This window comes from Pleurodeles waltl, chromosome 3_1 (assembly GCF_031143425.1).
Source record: "Pleurodeles waltl isolate 20211129_DDA chromosome 3_1, aPleWal1.hap1.20221129, whole genome shotgun sequence".
Taxonomy (NCBI): domain Eukaryota; kingdom Metazoa; phylum Chordata; class Amphibia; order Caudata; family Salamandridae; genus Pleurodeles; species Pleurodeles waltl.
Window position 1 is genome coordinate 1,387,445,040 of NC_090440.1, and position 19,653 is coordinate 1,387,464,692.

The 19,653-nt window shown below is 41.4% G+C and overlaps 1 protein-coding gene across 4 annotated transcripts in view; it reads right to left on the reverse strand.

Annotated features, from left to right (window-relative positions):
* Nucleotides 1-19,653, reverse strand: part of HIVEP3 (HIVEP zinc finger 3) — a 1,670,978-nt gene that overhangs the window by 140,375 nt on the left and 1,510,950 nt on the right. For all 4 annotated transcript variants that reach the window (XM_069224892.1, XM_069224893.1, XM_069224894.1 and 1 more), the window contains one exon: nt 5,091-5,150. The gene's annotated coding sequence lies outside the window, so the exon portion shown is untranslated. The remainder of the gene's footprint in view (nt 1-5,090; nt 5,151-19,653) is intronic.

Here is a 19,653-nt window from a genome sequence, read left to right on the forward strand (position 1 = left end):
TATGGTTAACAGGTTCACTTTGAAAATTGCCTCTTTAAATGTTAATGGTCTCTATCATCCAATAAAGAGGAGGAAAATATTAGATTATTTACATAAGATGACAAAATTGTGGGTTAGCTCTCTCGTTTCATCACATGCCCAGGGGCATAAAAACTAGGTGGCCATTTTTTCTCTTCTAAGTTACTAGTGACCATTTTAAATTGTAAACATGATTCTGATGGTCGATATATGTTTGTGCCAACATTAACTGACAAATACACTATTCATATTTTTAATGTATATGCTCCTACACAAGACAATAAAAATTATAGGAAATCTATTTCTTCAGAAATGGTAAATATTGGAAAAGTACCTCTTCTTTTAGGAGGTGACTTTATTATAATTTCTGATCCACTTTTAGATAGAACTCCAATAGTTAAACGTCGTCCTCCCCAGTCTTTTGTCCTATTTAAAGCCTTCCTGGCTAATACTAAATTAATTGATCATTGGAGACTCACATATCCCACTGATAAGGATTTTACTTTCTACTCAAATGCTCATTCTACTTATTCTCGTATTGACTACTTACTTTCCTCCAGGTATTTATGCCATGAAATTTCCAATCTTAAAAACAGACCATACATTAATTTCATTCTCTTTAATGCTTGAGGATATTACCAAACATAAGCCCAGATGGAAAATGAATACTGATATTGTACAATCCGATGTAAACCAAAACAAAGTATTGTTTGCTAATTCTGATCACCTACGCAGTAATCATTCAGAGAATACCTATAACACTACTCATTGGAATGCTTTTACAGCTTTTTCTGGAGGGGTTACTATTTCTAACATGAGAATAAATCATTCAACCTAAATCTTATCAGAAGAGAATAACAAATTTCGAAAGCTGAAAAGATGTTCATATTATCTGCAGACATTCAAGTCAAAACCCAAATTACAAAATTTAAGCTATGGATATAATACCTTACTCAGTAAAAAGGAGGTCTTTTTATTTGTGAACAAATAGTCGTTTAACAAATTAATGTAAACAAATCAGGCTGCACTTTCGCCAATAACTTGCGTATTAAGAAAGACAAAAAACAGATACATGCTATAAGACGTACAGATGAGTATTTACATCTCCCTGCCACAGAAATAGCAGCACAATTTCAGAAATGTTATTCAAACTTTTATACTAAACATCATAATATTCCAGATACCATATTAGATCGATTCTTACTCAATTGCAACGTACTCTTTTTATCCCAAACTGACAGATGTATTGTTGATTCTCCTTTTATGTTGGAAGAGGTTTACAGTACAATCAGATCTTTAAACACTAAAACATCTCCAGGTCCTGATGGTATTCCATCACCAGAGTTTTATAAAACAATCACAAAGCCGGTTTCTTCTATCCTGCTATCTTTGTTTCAGGATGTATTGCAACTACAGCTTCTGTGGAAGGAACTTTGGTGTCCCATAGGATTATTAGAGTTAAATGCTGAACAAGCTTTTGATAAGGTTAATTTGAAATTTCGATTTAGAACTGTGCAAAAATATGGTTTTATTACTATTTATTTTTTATGTTATTTACAAAATTTATAAAGTGCAACACTCATCCCCTAGGGGTATCACAGCACTGAAATTACTGAAAGCATGAGTGTCAAAAGCGTGATAATACAGGGGCAAAGAATACAGTTAGATAGACTTAATCTGGAAAAAGCCACGTTTTTACATTTTTCCTGATGGTAACAAGACGGATGTCAAGGGGCAGTGAGTTCCAATAGGCCGCTGCAAAATAGGAAAAAGATCGGTCCCCTGTCCTTACTTTTCTAATATGCATTGCTTTAGCTAGTGCTAGGTTCTGCAGTCTCAAATTACGAGGTGGTTTGTAGAATTTTAATTTAGGACTTATTACTACTGGGCCTAAGTTATAAAGAGGTTTATGTGCATGGAAAAGGAGTTTAAATTTGGCTCTTTTTGTGCATGGGCAGCAAGCGAAGATTTTTTAAACAGACTGAGGCTGACCTAAATCTAAATTTTTTGCAAATGAGCCATGCTGCTGCATTTTGGATTACCTGAATTTGGGCATTCAGATATTACAAGGGACACTATGGATCTTACGTATCTTGGTATTTATTTTTTAAATACAATAAAAATTATTAACTATAATTTCGGATAAATTGGACAAATTGTATTCCCTCAACTGAACATGTGGAGGAAAATCAAAACAGTTAAAATTGTAATAGGTCCTCAAGTGCTATATGTATATAAATGTTATGGGTTACTTTTCCTAAATCTTTATTCACCACTATTAATAAACTCCTTGTTAACTTTATTTGGAATAATAAGGTCCCAAGAACTACAGAACTATACAAATGTGAAAATTAGAGGGAGGATTGGGCACCCCTCATTTCAGAAATATCATCTTTTCTTTCTAACAATGGAAAGTGTTTTTTGGTTCTCTGATCTGGATCCTCATTTAACATCAAAATGGGTTTTAATTGGATCCATGCTGGTATATTTTATATTTCAGATATTTGCTGCTGTAATATATTTTTGTCTTTTTCTGATTTACAAGTTCAATTTCAGATTCCTGTTAGCGAATATTAAAGGTCTACTATAAAATGTGCAATGCAATTCTCAATACTTACGATGGTTCCATTCCAAATCTTCAATGTTCAGGTAAGGAGCAGTATTTTGGTTTACATAGTTTACCTGGTCATATTGCTTCTAAAACTTAAGAGAAATTATCTGTTCTTTCAGACAGAACAACTATTATTGAACTCCTGTTCGGTTATATAATGAGAACCTAAATTACAAACCTGATTGCTGGAATTTTAAATTTGAATTTGGTGCTATGAAACATATGCTTTTTATTTGTCTACTTATTTGTACATTTTTGTCTGACGTTTGGTGCACAATCTCACAAATGTTTTATATTGGTCATTCCCTTATATATGGAATTATTACTGGTAAATCTTCATTTACTACTTTCCCACTTTCCAATATGGATGCTAAATTATTTGATTTATTAATTTCTTCTGCTAACAAATCAAATACTATGAATTGGAAATCTGCTAAAATTGGATACTATTTCTGAGGAATGAAATTGATTTTTCTTTCAATAAGAATAGGAAACCACTCTCTATTTTATATTTTATTTTGAAGACCCTGGATCTTTTTCTTAAGGTTAGCTAATTTAGTAACTAAAATATATTAAATAATATTTTCACAGGAGCCATAAGTATGTTTCCATTGTTTGTATAATTTATGTTTTTGTATGTAAAACTAATTTAGATAATAACTTTTCTTCCCAGTGTATAAGATATATTCTTAGATGGCTATTTTACTGTTAATTTTGTTTGTCTCCTTGTCGTAACATTATGAAAATCAATAAAATATTCTGAACGCGAAAATAGCTAAAATAGTCCGAGGCAGCTACATCTTAGTAGCTTGAGGCTACAGCAACAATATGCACTAAATGCATCTTGCCTTTTCCTGCTGAAGCGTTTTAACCCTCTGAAAACTTTCTACATCTTTCTGTAACTATTTTGTTTTGCCTTTTTAGGTACTTTGGGTGTGATTTAGATTTCAGCGGACAGGTTACAACCGTGATGGATATTTTGCCTGCCAAAATATAAATCCCATTAGTTCCTGAGGGATTTATAATTCAGCGGACGGGATATCCGTCATCGTTGGAGTAACCGATCTGCTGAACTCTAAATCAGGCCCTTTATTTTTAATTGTGCACATTTAGTGGCTGCACGTATAGCACATACATTTTCTTTGAGAAAGTTTGTTGCTTGTGCCCTGATATCATTAGTGACAAATGGATTCCTCAAAAAATGTTACCCTTTGTGAGTCAGATTGTTTTGGCCTTGTAAGCCAAGTAACAGCTCACACCAAGTACTTGGCTTCTCTCCTGTCTGGCCTAAAAGTCCAAATCCACCCAAGAAGGCAATCATTTTATTTGTAATCCTAGCTCTACAGATAAAAATATGTTGTAGGAGAGGATGAAACTCAGGAGTAACATTAGAAAATATTTTCACCGAAACAATGGTAAATGAAGAGACACGATCTCGGAAGCAGGGGTACAATTAAAATAAATCTAAATTAGAACATTGGAAGTTGGCAGCTCCATTGAAAACAATGGAGTGCTGCGGGCTTTTACTGGCCGGTAAAAGCCCGCAGCGCCAACATTCCAATGGGCTTTGTTCACAGCAGCAGCTGTGAACAAAGCCTCATGGAGCCCGAGGGAATTCTAATCCCCTCGGGCTCCGTGAGCAATTTGGTTTTTTTTAAGAGAACATTCTGCCCTGAGTTGCAGAATGTTCTAATAGCCTTAGAACCCGCCGTAGCGGGCTCTACCGGCTATTAAAGGCCCTTTCCCTTGTTAAATGCCCTCGCCTTCAGCTCGGGCATTTAACTCGGGAGCGGGCCTTTAATAGCCGGTAGAGCCCGCTACGGCGGGTTCTAAGGCTATATTAAATCATGTGTTTCTGTAGAGGTAAGAGTGCAAGACAGGGGTACATAAAAAAACGTTTCCAAAGTAGGATGCTCAGATACATATTCAGTCACCTTTTTGCAAAAAGCCATAAGGTGAACACAGGAAATACTGAATAAGGAAGAAGGGGTGTTGCTTGGAAACTTTTAATAACACTAATTTCTACCAGGAACCGATCCCTTGCAGCAAGTGTGGAAAGCCATGAAACCCATGTGAGGATGACATTATTACTACTGATCTTTTAATGTAAGAATGCTCTTTGGTTTTGCAGCTTTAGGTATTTGGCTACTCGAGTCTGCTATTGGGACCAGGTTATAAACATGTTGGTATCACAGAAATTCAAAAAGGATGTTTTCAAAAACATGATGTGAACCACCATCTGGGTAAAGGTTTGTGTGGGGCTACTTCATATGACATCATCAGGGTTAAAGGGTGAGTAATGTTGCTTACTCTACCCTACAATATTTAGGTAGTGATGACAGTTTAAGCAGGTTGCAAGTGAACACGGTCCAGTGTATGTATACTGTGAGGAAAAGAAGACCATGAGCATCTATTTCACAAAGAAAGGTGTCAATCAATGGTGTCAACCTTCGAGCACTACCTGTGAGGTCGTGTTTCTGTCACTGCTGCCTCGCCACTGTGCTTTCACGCCTGCTGCAAGCTGTGGAAAGAGATAACAAGGCATGAATGACTGGGCCCGCTAAATCAGAGCAGTTGTTTTTAGACAGTATTTCTAGCATGTTCTAATAATCAGAGAAGTACTACATCTCACTCCATGATGTTTATTTTTTATTGCACTGTTTACCACTGTACATAGTAAAAGTATGTGTTTAAGACAAAAGCACACTGGAAGAGATATTTAAAGAAGTGAGGTCAATACTGAGCCCCATATCGCTGCAATACAATAAGGGGATCCCTGTCAATAGTGATACAAGTAAATTTATGATTAGTGGAAAGAAAAGATCTGTGAAAAGAAAGCAAGGTTACACTTTCTCTGATGACCAGATACCAGGCTTAAGATTCACTTTAACATTATAGAATAGGCGATATGCCAATGTGTTAACTTCAAAAGTCAATAAAACTAACCAGTTCTAACGGTTCGAATGAGATCAACTCTAATTTCCAACTAACACACTGTCAGGCTGATAACTGCGATCTAGGCAGAAATGTGAGTTTGAACCTGAATTTAGACTACCAAACATGCAAAATTAGCACTTAGAACTGGTGGTTTATCATACACATTTTCCCTGGAAACACCTGTAGAAATGTGTGTAGGACAAAATAAAATACTGTGAGTTTCAAAGGTCAGAGCACAGAAAAACATTCAGTATTACTCCATTATCCAGCATCCCAAAACCTCTAATATCAGTAAAGCTGTGTGAGGCGCTGCTGCAACATTTTGCCAGTCCAATAAAAATGAGGGTGATAAATGCCTACTCGACTAGTACTTATGTTAGAAAGACGAACTTGTTCAAACAGCAATGCAAATTAGCACTGTTCGTGGTATTTTCTAGTGCGGAACAATACTAAAGCACTCGCAAATCTTTTAGAAGAGAATACTTAGAGATGCCATTCTTAGCCATTACTGGTAAAAATAAAAGTAGAATAATTGATTCGATCAATGTCTTATTCGCTACATCACATATTACCTCATTTTTCGTTTGAGTTAGGCCTATCAAAATATTGTCTTCATTTTTCCTTTGACGTAGGCCCACCACTATTTCTCTTAATAAAGAAAGATTTCCAAAGTGGTTCCTAACATTAGTGTGCAAATTGTGGGCTGCATGGCAGTCACATGAGTTGTGGATTAAAGACTTAACCATAACTTGCTAAATTTTAGTGAGTTTTGGATTTTAATTCATAACCATAACAGCACTTTAACTGTGTTTTTAATAGATGTATGAGTTATTTTTACATACATTAAAAGTGCTATAGTCCAGGCTCACCTTAACTTAACTTTAACATTGGTTTTCTACTGAATTTATTTGGTGTTTTGATGATGTACCACAACAACTGGCCAACATCAACCAGGTCCTGTGTCCAAACTGAATTGTCGTGAGTGGCCAATCCCAGCTGTTCACATCCTTTAATCTGGTCCCAGCCCAACCTACAGTGGTTAGCAAATCCAGATGTGCATGGCCTTTAGCAAATGTGCCGGCCCATGTAAATCAAGCATTAGGCAGTCAGGCAGAAAACAGGCTGGTCTACTCAGACTTGGATACGTATTGGTTCACAGAATCATCATTACAGCAAACAGATTAGGGCATATCCCCAGCATTTGGCTTGATTGGTTGTTCAGGTGTGTTGCATTTTTTCCTTTTTGCCAGATATGTATTTCACAACACAAGGTACAAGTCAGTGAGCATTTGTTTTAAACAAGGTGGATCGTAGACACTTCCACGTTAGTGGTCAGAATGTGCAGTTCAGGATCCCTGCTGGTTGAGGATTAAATGTTGAGACTTCTCCTGTGTTCTGCCCCTCGTTAAAGGCCCTTGCTATGGTTAGATAAAAAAAGGCTTGAGTTGTTCAAGTATACTTGCGGAAAGTGAATCAAACTACTAAAATAGAAGAAAGAGCGTGTAGTTTTACTTGTACATATTAAATGAGTTTGATAAAAACAAAAGCATTATTTTTTTGTTTTTTATGCACTGTACCTATTTAGTCAAAGATCATGAAGTTAATTTTGGAATTTGAGTCAATAGTGATAGGTCGTTACCATTTGTACTGTTTCGAGAGTTATGTTTCACTAGGAAAACAGGAACTATCTCAGAACTTCCTGTTGATTATTTCATGTAAGTCAGAGAAATGTGATTGGTGATATCAGCCTCGCATCTATCTGATGGTCCAGGAGTATTTGGGGATCGCTATACTGCCATTTCACAAAAAAAACATTCTAACTGTTTGACCACTTGGATCCGCAGAAATCACTAGCATTAGATCTCCCAAAAAGGCTACCTCACAGAGGGCCCAACAAAGAAGTTTTCACCTTCTACCTTTAAGGTGGCCCCTCCTTACCTTGAATACTGAAAAGAGGGACATAGAGTAAATGATGGGATCGCTTACCATTCCCACCGTTAACGCCGAAAGAATGAGTAAACCAGTGCCATCTTTAGGATTTATCGGGCCACGGGCAGGAAATATTTTAAGGGTCTCTGTATCCAATAAATTACAATTTTATCACCCAGTGTTTTTTTTATTTCAGCCCTCTGTTTCTTAACAATAGTGAATTATATGTTAAGGATTATGATACAAAAACACACAGGTGTGAGCTGGAGAGAAAGTTTACTTTCTCAGGGGCTCTTTTGAAGATTGCCCACTTTGTCCATGTCCTAAAATGCCTCTGGAGTAAACTAGCTTTGCTAGAGGTTTAGTAGTTCTTAGACCTCTCGCTTCGGCTCCTCTACATTGTGCACAAGTAATCTCATACAAAAAACACCAATGTAGAAAAAACGTACTGTATTCATTGTGAGACGTTTTCTGCAGCAGCCCGTAGTGCTGGATAAAACCAGTCATATCCTATGTAATGCACGGTTCGTGGGCTCACCGATCCAGTGCAGAAATTGATGTTTCCACTTCTAAGATATTGAAGAGAGAGAGTTACTGCTCAGGTTCCTAGAAACGCACTAAAGCTGCGTGGGTGTTAATATCATTCAAGACAATCCAGGTAGCTGTAAATAAAGGCTGTGACTCTATTGTGCCACCCACTCTGACTCGTTATTAATGTCAGAGTGTGGGAGGAGCGCATAGAGAGCTGTGGATTCAGGCTTGGGTGATACAATAACATCAATAAATCAACCTCGTTCACTATATTACAGAACAATATTAAAGAAAGCTACTGTCAGAAACCTGAATACAAAAAATGCACCGTTGTTGTAATGTGCATAACCTGGAAAGCCTGCATTCCAGGATGGTAGGAAAATGACACCTGTGAGTGTATCAACAGAAGCAAAGCGCTCAAAATGGCTGCCACCACCACCCTAGCGCTTCGAGAAGACAGACAGATCCCTAAGCACTGTCAACATCCTCAACAATTTCAAAAAGACCCACAAATGATCAATTCTGTAGTAGGCTAATTATAGAATATAGATTATATGAGAGTTTATGAGGATTTATCAGACAAAATCCTACTCTAATTCAAAAATGAAGGCCCCACAGCGACGCCAAGCAATACAGATCTAACAGTGACGTACTGACCAAATCCTTAGACTAGATGTAAAAGGCGGGGTCCTCTGCATCATACAAGAAATGTAAACACATGGATAAATAGGACTACAGTCCCCTGTGAAGATGCTGCACTGGCCCTTTGAATGTATTTCTGCTTTTGAACATTTCTACAACTTAGAAGTCAAAATGCTACAACTTCGAGCAACACAAAGATTTCCAAGGTGTACTTCAAACTTAATAAAGTTTTAGGAGTTGTTTCAACGTTAATCAATATTGAAGTACAAACAACGTAGTGTTCGATGTTAATCATGTTTGATGTGACTATGACGCAGTTTTTCTACTTTTGGTAATATGAGAGCAAGCTCACTACACCCGTGGTGAAATCTCGGGCTTGAGGGCACAGATTTCCTGTAATGCTGTCAAATTCGATTTTTTTTGCTGCTCCACATATGTTTCCTCCGTATCTGGAGGTTCTTTGATTAACCAGAATAGTCTAAAAGGGCTATTTTTTATGAATGGCTCTAAACTCCAGGCAGTGATGTGTTCAACACTCAGCTACAAGAGACTTTGTAGAAACGGTCCATAACTAAACGGCCCTCTCACAGAAGTATGAATGGTGTAGATGATTCAGACAACATGTATACATATACATAATGTAGGGTACTTAGGGCCTCATGTACCAACTGTTTTAGCATTTGCAAACCCACGGACTCGGTAAATCACAGGGTTTCAAATGTTAATACCCCTTTTTTAAATGTACAGAGCCCTTTTAACAATTTGGAAAATGTTTTCTCAATCATTAAATGAATTTAGGAAAACATTATGAACTGGTATTTGGAAGGGACACATTATGGCTGTGCCTTCCAAATGCCCACTGAGTTTAGTATGTAATAATTCTTTGTGACCAAAATCTAGTTGCTAAACTTTTATATTTTATCACTCCTACAAAGGAGGTGGTAACCTACCTGCAAATGGGAAGGGGTTCCTAAGGCACTCTCCACCCTTTGTGAATGTTTAACAAAAACAAATAGGACTAATGAAAGGTCCTCGTGACCATTGTTTGCTAATAAAACATCTTTGTAAAACATTTCATTTTTCTTTTTAAACATCCTGTTTTTCATTTAAGAAAATGGGCTACATTAAAAAAAGTTGCTTTATTGAAAAGTAATTACAGTCATGGTGGTCTGCTGATGGAGGCAAATCACCATGCCTGTGATTGAAGCCAATCATAATGAGCCGCAATTTGAGACATACTTTATTAATATTTATGAGGTACGTCAAACTGCAACAAACTACAATTCTGTAATTTGCTAAATCACCTATTAATACAGAGGTGATTTTGCAAAAGACAAATGTATTCAGTAAAAGTCAGCGTGCAAATTGAAACCACTTTTACTGAATGTATTTTGAGTACATGACCTCCCACCTCCACCCCTACCCCCAATGCCCATCAAAATGTTGGCTAGTATTGAATCCCAACCTTCCAAGATTGGTGGTTCTGTTTCATCATGAAACAAATCCTGATTCAGTAATTTACATTCTCCACCTCCAATGACACAGTAATAGGGCAAGCATGAAACACTGCCCCCTCTGCACCCTGGCAGGGGAGTAAAGAACAGTCATAACTTGGTGAAGGGACTCCTTCTCCTCCATGACCCTGAGTCACAGCACCTGCTGCACCACTGATTACGATGTCCTTGTAGATTTCTAAGCACGCAGCCCTTTTGCTCACCACAAATTGAATGACATTAGTAGGTCTGCATCACTTTGTTACCATTTTCCCTCCTTGAAGTATTTTTATTTATATGCGTAGGCGAATGGTCAGGGATCAATTACTTAAGATTTTCCAGCGCAACAGACGTCAATATCATGACCTTGTCGCAAAGGGTCATGTTGTTGCACGTGTTATTATGGTTGCCTCACCTTTTAAAATTTGTTTTTATGTGAATAATTTTGGCTCACCGTGTCATACTGTTGTGAATAAGAGTGTTTATAATCCTATGAGTGTACGTTTGATTCTGACACCCCTTGACATGCTGGTAGGCCTGTGACTGATTCCAGCTCAACCTACAATATAATATTCACAGGGTTGATTTTCACCCACCCTGGAGTATAGTTGTGCCTGTGATTGATTTTGAATCAGATTGTAATATTGTTTTGTTCGTGAGTGATTGATATTAATTCCAATACTGGAGTTTTCTTTAGTTTGTAAAGGATTATTACATTATTGCAGGCATCTCAGGACATCATTTGTTGTGTGGGCCAGAAAGAATAATTATTAGGGTCATGAGTGTCAAAGCCCTTTCTCAATGAACCACCTCATTAGCTCATAAATTGTGAGAGCGTCCAGGCTATTGTAAAGATCTGCAACAGTGACACATTTTTAGCCTCGTATACCTGATATGATGGCAACTGACGCATTCACACGTTTATATTTCTTGCCCTCCACTTTCATTATGTTTCTGCGTTCTCAATCGATAAGACCGGGCTACGCTTGCCTGAATATTTATGTGTGTAGTCTTTCCCTCCCTCGCGAGACAGGTATTGAGTGAAAATGGGCTTTCGTTTACAAACCTGGATTTATGCAAGGCTTTTTTTCATGAGATCCTCATTTTAATCCTCCATTCAGTAATATAATCCAAATTGGATTAAGGAACCCTCCCAACATGAAAAAACACACTATAGTCATCCATAGCATAGCCCAGTAATGAACAGCTACGTGATATTACGCTTCCAGCCCTAATATTTAACGACACTGTACTCACTAATCATACTCAGGGCATCATAATAGAAATACATACATAGACACACAACATACAACTTAATTGATGTAGAAATGGCTGAATCTTTTTTCATACCACTTCCAGCACCCAGCACACCACTTCCACTGTTTCATGTACACTGGAGAGGGATAACAACTGTACGTATGGATTGTTGACAAGTGAATAAAACAGTGTCCTGTGACAGTTGCCCTGTGAATTGTGCCAACCTGTAAAGCACGTACGCTTATATTTATGCTAATATGTCTATACCCCTTAATATAAAACACTTACCCATGCCACTCAGATACATAACATGATCCACCTCAAATAGTCACAACGGCACCAACCAACACTACCAAGCCTCTCTTAATGCACTACATTACAAGTAATGTAACTAACTTGTATGCTTATACTACAAAGAATGGTCCCCAGGAGGCACCAGCACACCATTCTGCACCAAATCAGATTGCTCCATACCATGCAATGCCAAAAATAAACTTCCCCTCTTCATCCACACACCACCCCAAAATCAGCCCTTCATAATACTGTCATCAGACATCACCTCACCACACCTGATCGGGACCATCAACATCACCATCTGCGTGACACCACCCCATACTAATGCACACCACACAGCTCCCTGCTCATAACACACCATTCAATTTTTTTTTCACTCTATACAAAACACTCAGACTTCAAAAAAACGCACCCACTCATAACACACCACTGAATTAAGATTCACTACAACAGGACTTCTAAACACCAGTACATATCACTTCACCCCTCCTCCTTCCTATTCCTTTCTCCATCTTGACTGACACCCTCATTTTCTCCCTTACACCAAATTTCCTCCTAGTCCCTCTCAATACCACCCTGTTATCCTTGTCAAGCCCTTCCGACATCCAGTCGGAAACTAGATAACGAACACAAGCTCCTCTAATTAATATGCTAGTATGTTATATCTCTCTGGCAGGATCATAGACCTGGGAAGAGGAAATGACCAGCATGACCTGATCCCAGAATATGGACAAAGCTGGTTGCCAGTCGTTAACTTCTAGGATTGAACTTCAATTTAAAAAAGGGACAGATCAATATTTTCAGATTTCTAGATCTATTTGCCTGTCTCACCAAAGAGGCTGTATCAGAGGCTGTTTCAGCAACAACGACTACATTAAAAGTCTCAGTGTCATTAAGGACACACAACCAAAGCAAGGTACTTACAGTCAAGGAGCTTCCAGCTACTGAGCTGACACAGAGTGTTAAGGAGAGCCCTCATGATCAAATACATGGGGATCAAAGCAAGGTGGCTAAGGTCAAGGCAGCAGCAGCTCCCTCTATACAGAAGGATGGGTCACACCAATCAATCAATCAATCACTGCATTTGTAAAGCGCGCTACATACCCGCAAGGGTCTCAAGGCGCTGGGGAGGGGGGGTGCTACTGGTCGAAGAGCCAGGTCTTGAGGAGTCTTCTGAAGGCCAGCAGGTCCTGGGTCTGTCGTAGGATGGTGGGGAGAGTGTTCCAGGTCTTGGCGGCGAGGTAGGAGAAGGATCTGCCGCCGCTGGTGGTTTTTCGGATGCGGGGGACTGTGGCGAGGGTGAGGTTGGCTGAGCGGAGGCTTCGGGTGGGGGTGTCGAAGCTGAGTCGGTTGTTGAGGTAGGTGGGTCCGGTGTTGTGCAGTGCTTTGTGTGCGTGGATCAGGAGCTTGAAGGTGATCCTTTTGTTGACGGGGAGCCAGTGCAGGCCTCTCAGGTGGAGTGTGATGTGGCTGCGGCGGGGGACATCGAGGATGAGTCGGTCCGAGGCGTTCTGGATGTGTTGGAGTCGTCTCAGGAGCTTGTTTGTAGTTCCTGAGTAGAGGGCGTTCCCGTAGTCGAGTCTGTTGGTGATGAGGGCCTGGGTAACGGTTTTTCTCGTGTCGAGGGGGATCTATTTGAAGATCCTGTGGAGAATACGGAGGGTGTTGAAGCAGGACGCAGAGACGGTGTTGACTTGCCTGGTCATGAAGAGAGTGGAGTCGTGGATGACCCCCAGGTTGCGTGCGTAGTCCGTGGGTTCCGGGGCTGTGCTTAGTGACATGGGCCACCAAGAGTCGTCCCAGGCTGATGGGGTGGGTCCGAGAATGAGGACCTCCGTCTTGTCTGAGTTCAGCTTCAGTCTGCTGTCCTTCATCCAGTCGGCTACGGCCTTCATTCCTCAGTGGAGGTTAGCTTTGGCGGTGTGGGGATCTTCGGTGAGGGATATGATCAGCTGGGTGTCGTCGGCGTAGGAGATGATGTTGAGGTTGTGTTGTCGTGCGACTTGGGCGATGGGGGCCATGTAGATATTGAACAGTGTCGGGCTGAGGGAGGATCCCTGTGGGACGCCGCAGATGATCTCTGTGGTTTTGGAGCGGAAGGGTGGGAGGCGGACGCTCTGGGTTCTGCCGGAGAGGAAGGATTTGGTCCAGGCCAGGGCCTTCTCTTGGATACCGGCGTCATGGAGGCGTGCTGATAGGGTGCGGTGGCAGACCGTGTCAAAGGCTGCTGATAGGTCCAGGAGGATGAGGGCAGCTGTTTCTCCTTTGTCCATCAACACCCCCCACCTTTTTTCCCCCAAAAGAGTGTCTTTCACGCTGAACAAATGTCAGCCTGACAGACACTCTTCTTGTTCTGGTCAGGCAGCCAGGAGAGAGTCATGCGCTAAATGAGAGTCAGGCTGCCTGAGCTGAATTTCGCCAGGCTGAAGATTTCACAACCCTGAAGTAGTGACTTCCTCAGACTGGCAAACTAGTCTTGAGGTCCTCCCCCACCCCATTGTGACGAGGGGGAGCATCTCTGATTGACCAGAGCACTTCAGTTTTAAGCTCTGAAGTGCCCAGGGTCTATTATCAATCAGTGACACCTTGTCACAGAGTGTGGTGGGGTGGGGTCAGCAGTCTCACTGACCCTATCCCTCTCTGCAACGAGTGAGGGACTGTTGCCTTCCCTAAGGTCAGCCACTGTCTCAACCCTGCCTGGGACGGCCAAGGAATCCCTCTCAGAAAGCTGCAGTGAAGGTAAGCTTTATGTTTTTTGACATGTGGTGCGTGTGTGTGTGTGAGTATGAATATCTGCATGTATGTATGTGTTTTCCTGAGTGAGTGCTGTTAATCAGTGTGTGTGCACGTGTGAATGCATAGTTGTGTGTGTGGCCCCGCTTACCTGCAATAATTACTGGCTGTCACTGAGCTAAGTAGTCCCAGAACCATCCAACCCCCAAAGAATGGTGCCTGAGATGAAGGACATCCTGTATTATCAAGGGCATGGAGTCAGCATAAAGTGCCTGACTGCAAGGTGTCTTACAGACAATGAAGATGCAGAGGAGAAGCAAGGTGACAGAGGACAAGGTGCTCCACAACCCTCGAGATCGATAAGTTGAAGCAAGGTTACTGTGGTCAAGGAGCCCAGCACCACTGAGGCCATGGAGTAGAAGTACGGTTTCTCAGGCCATAAATTTCCAGAGTCAAAAATGTCAAAGGGTTGCTGCAGGTGCTTAAGGTCAATGGGGAGTGAAAGGGGCCTGGTACCACCATATTCTCTGTTAGAGTCCAATGACTACTAGACAGAATTGGCAATCACATAGGCACTTTTGCACTGCCCATCCAACCAATCCAAAACACAACCAAGAGGATTTCCAGGTGGTTCTGTCAGAATTGTTCCACCAATGTCCACAAACTATGGTTGCCGATCCCAAGACACCTCACCTGACCCTGAGCGCATCCTTGGCAGCCACATCAATATGTACCATAATTGCAGATAGTTTAGAAGCCTGGCTTTACTCGCTCCCTATTCTGTTGCAGCATGCACCTCTTAGGGACGTCGAAGAGCCAATTATCATATTTCCTTTCACATGCATGCATATGCTTAACAAATGAGACAAACTTTGGGGCCTAAGCATGCTTAATGTTGTCCCATTTACTCAAGCCACACATGTATAGCAAAATTATGCACAACCCTACTCGCAGCAGAAAGTATGGACTATTATATGTCATTGTAACTCTTGTTTCCTGTTTATAAAATGTATGTTGATGTTGTATCTGTGTACCATTTTCACATAAAGTGCATTAAGAATACATACCCTGAACCACATCTTAACCACCAATGACAGCATCAAGTATAGCTCTACATCACCACTCACATGCACCAACTACTCTATCATCCACAAATTAACACACCGCTAGGCAACACACTCAGCAGTGTTAGCTGACACCGCTGCAGCTGGTGCAAAATTTATGAAGCAGGCTGTGTCAGTGTGCTGAGCACAGATCAACCTAGTCCCACAGACAACCTCAGCGAGGACATCACAAACATCACCAATTAGATCAAGAACTGTGCAGATGTCCTTTCACCCATCAAACCCAACAAGCAAAGAAGAATCAACAAGAAGACAGAGGATCTTCGATATTCCAAACACTGCAAATAGCTACAAAGAAAATGAAGCGCCAGTCACAAAACCACTGAGAAAACCACCTACAAGACTACACTCAGACTTAAGAGACACTAAGAAAAGAGTGCTGAGTGCATTAAAGGGAGCTCCAACAGCTGCAAGGAGATCTTTTCAATCATGTAGGACTTCACCAACCCCTTGGTCTCCTTCAACAGCATCACCCCACCCAAGAACTCTGCAATGACCTATCAAACTTCTTCTACAACAATATCATAAACATCTACAGCAACTTCACTCATCAACCAGACCCCAGCGATCTCATTGCAAACCTGCTCATTACCAACTAAGTCAGCCACCTGCTCGAATGGAAAATCCCACCAGAGAAGATACAGCGCTGATAATGGAGACCATTCACTAAGAAACTCCAACAGACCCATGTCCCCCCACCGCATCCACAACCTTGGAGCATCACCCATTGGCACTGTCCTAACCCAAATCATCAACACCTTCATCACGTACACCAACACCCCCCTCAAGAAACCATCAGCCGACCTGAGCAACTTCAGTCCAATCTCCCTGCTCCCCTACCCAGTCAAAGTTATAGAGAAGGCCATCAACAAGCAACTCACAACCCACCTCAAACACCACCACCCACTAGACAACACTCAATCAGGTTTCATTAAAAAAAAACACAGCACCGAGACAGCACATATCACTGCCACCAACAACATCCAGACCATTCAGGCCCTCATTCCGCTTAAACTCTCCAAGGCATTCAACACAGTCTCCCACAACACACTCACAAGACAACTTCACGAGTTCAGCACCCAAGGACCAGCACTCAACTTGATTTGCCCTTTCCTCACCGGAAGAACCAAAAAGTCAGACAACCCTCAATCAGGTTTCATAAATAAACACAGCACAGAGACAGCACATACCACAACACACTCACAAGACAACTTCACGAGTTCAGCACCCAAGGACCTGCACTCAACTTGATTTGCTCTTTTCTCACCGGAAGAATCAAAAAGTCAGATTGCCACCCTTCACATTGGAGACCAAGAGTTTGATCTACGAAGCCACCCAGGGATCGTCTCTCAGCCCTACCCTGTTCAACATCTCACTCACCAACATCATTCGATCCCATAGCACCACCATCTACTACACTGACGACACCACAACTCATCCTCTCCCTAATGGAACAGAGCCAACCTCACCAATTGCATGATCATGGTAGCAGAATGGATGAGAATCAACTGCTTGAAGCTCAACTCCGACAAGATGGAAGTACTGGTCTTTGAAAATAGGACCTTCCAATGGGATGCCACTTGGTGGCCAACAGAGCTAGAATCAACACCACCACTCACTGACAACAGCAGAAATCTGGGGAGGGTCATCCTAGGCGACAAGCTAAACATAACAGCACAAGTCTATATAGTTAGTGCTGCCTGCTTCCATATCCTACGAAAGATCTTCAAGTGGTGCCTAGAGAACACCAGAAACACTGTCTCACAAGCAATCATCACAAGCAGACTTGTCTACACCAAAGTACTCTATGCCAGAATCTCCAAGGAGCTCTTACACAGACTTCAGACCATACAGAATGCTGCTGCAAGACTAATACTCACCCTCCCAACCCACAACCACATCCCACCCCACTTCAGAGAACTCCACTGGCTCCTCATTTGAAAACACCGGCAACTTAAAATCCTGACACATACACATACAAAGTCCTGCACAACACTAGGCAAACATACCTGAACAGTTGCTTACACAATTTCGACAGCCTGCCAGACATCTTCACTCAGCCTCACTCACACACACACCTGCATACACAAAAGCAAAGCAGGAGGTTGTTTGTTCTCCTATATTATACTCAAAACATTGAACAACCTCCCAAGGCACATCAGAGTCTTCTCCTCACTTCTAAAGTTTTGCAAGAAACTGAATACCAGGCTCTCTGAATAACTCTATAAGGAGTACAAACCTGCAAACCTGTTCAAGTGTTTGGATACCCTCACGGGTGATAAGTGTGCTATATAAATCAACATAACATACTACTTTTTAGTGTATCCATGCTATTTTTTTTTTTTTTACATAAACACAAAATACAAAAATGAGTAATATAACATACTTCCATCAACACATTTGCCACAATGCGCATTGACATCAGCCATCAGAATGTCTGTAGGTCATAACTAACCACTGTATTTCAGAGTAGGGACTTTTGTGAAGCTCAAGATGAGTTAAAGTATGGAAGTTGTAATAATTACCTTTTGAAATAGCATTTCTTCAGTTTTTGCAGTCTCTAAGCACTGGAAGAGCTGTTTGTATTACCACATTGAAGAGTTACATAATTTATCGACTGCAGAATAAGAGTCTTGCAGCAGCAGCTCTTCTGCTAAGGTGGAGGAGCGTCGCCCCGCTGCTAACAGCAGCAGAAAGAAAAAAAAAATGATAACAACGGAGCAGTATTATTTAATTTTTCACTAAGCCAGATTAGGGCGGGGCAGGGCTGGAAGAGAAGTAGTTTGTGCACCGTAAGTGTGCATGTGTGTTTGACGGGCCGTGTTGGGCTGGCCAAACACACGTGCACTTTGCATTTGTCCTCCCAGCTGCATTGCACAGGCCTTCGCTCCCTCTGTGAGCATCGAAGCAGGCCGCTCACACCAATCAAAACGTTGCTGTCATGCTGGTAACAGCAGTGTCATGATTGGCTGAGGGGAGTCTGGAAGCCTGTGTGCTTACCGACGAAGACGGAGGAGGGGAACCTGTCTCCCAACAGACAAGGTAAGTGGTTTATTTTTATTTATTTGTTTTTTTTATTTATTTTTAATCCCTGCCCACCACCTCCTTTCAGAGGCAGCTTGCTGGTATTCTGATGTAATAAACTGAAGGCCAACAGAAGGCATCACTCTCACTCAACAATCTTGCCGGCTTGGGAAAGCACCGGCAGACAGGCCTACCTGCAGGCCTCATGGGGATGGTGGAAAAACCCCTGCACTTACGGCAGCGGTGTTCGCAGCCTGCCATGCATCCGAGGTCATTCACACCCGCATCACCATCGACGCATGCAGTGCTTTAAATGGAAAAAATAGAAGTGCAAGTACTCTGTACCAGAGTACCTGCTTGTTTCTGAGAAGTGCCGGTACTCTCCAAATAAAAGTATTACGTTTTTCTTGAGATATGCCGGTACTCTCCCTCTCAAAATAAAAAAGTGCCGGTACTCAGTACCGGAGAGTACCGGCCCATTTAAAGCACTGGTGACTCCCAGCTGTTAATAGAGTATTACGCGCAATGGCCGGTGCCAGCAGCAGATGGCCCTGCAGAGAGCCGCCTGCGAGGTGAGTGGGAGCAGACAATGCCCCCCTGATCTTTTCCAGAGCCGGGGCCGTTGTGCCTTCTGTGTGAATGCACACTGTGTCCACAGGAATAACGTTGTGCTCGCACCCAGGCCTCTTTTCATCAGCAATTACGTGTTTTCTTTCCCGTCTGAACTTGCATTTGAGCTAGCCAATAAAAACAGCGCTCGGGAGTGCGCGAGCAGCTAACCAAATTTGTTATCCTTCCTATGATAAAGAGAAATACAACCATGAACATGTTAAGGAAACCTCTACACTTGGTGACCGCAACTCAACACCCTGACCTGATACAACACCTGATTTACATTAAAGCTGCCTTTCCTGTCCCTGAGCACTCGAACAGTCTTTTCATGTTTGCGGGGGTGTGCTTGGGGGTTGATTCGATGATTAATGTGTTTTGGATGATTTGATGATTGGTGCTTCGTGTATTTTTGAAGATTTTAATGATATGTATTTTTGATTATATGTGT